A 576-nucleotide genomic window follows, 5' to 3' on the forward strand; every position below is an offset into this window, starting at 1 on the left:
CTTTATTCGTTTTTCTTTTATCCTCTCTGATTCATTTATTTCTACCATTCTATCTTCTAATTCACTAATCCTATCTTCTGCCTCTGTTATTCTACTATTTGTTGCCTCCAGAGTGTTTTTAATTTCATTTATTGCATTATTCATTTTATATTGACTCTCTTTTATTTCTTCTAGGTCCTTGTTAAACCTTTCTTGCATCTTCTCGATCTTAGTCTCTAAGCTATTTATCTGTGATTCCATTTTGATTTCAAGATTTTGGATCATTTTCAGTATCATTATTCAGAATTCTTTATCAGGTAGATTCCCTATCTCTTCCTCTTTAGTTTGGTTTGGTGGGCTTTTATCCTGTTCCTTTATCTGCTGGGTATTCCTCTGTCTCTTCATCTTGTTTAAATTGCTGAGTTTGGGGTGTCCTTTCTGTATTCTGGCAGTTTGTGGAGTTCTCTTTATTGTGGCGTTTCCTCGCTCTGTGTGGGTTTGTACAGGTGGCTTGTCAAGGTTTCTTGGTTAGGGAAGCTTGTGTAGGTGTTCTGGTGAGTGGAGCTGTATTTCTTCTCTCTGGAGTGCAATGAAATG

The sequence above is a fragment of the Bison bison genome, unplaced genomic scaffold, assembly GCF_000754665.1.
Source record: "Bison bison bison isolate TAMUID 2011002044 unplaced genomic scaffold, Bison_UMD1.0 scf7180017864317, whole genome shotgun sequence".
In the NCBI taxonomy this organism is placed as follows: Eukaryota; Metazoa; Chordata; class Mammalia; order Artiodactyla; family Bovidae; genus Bison; species Bison bison.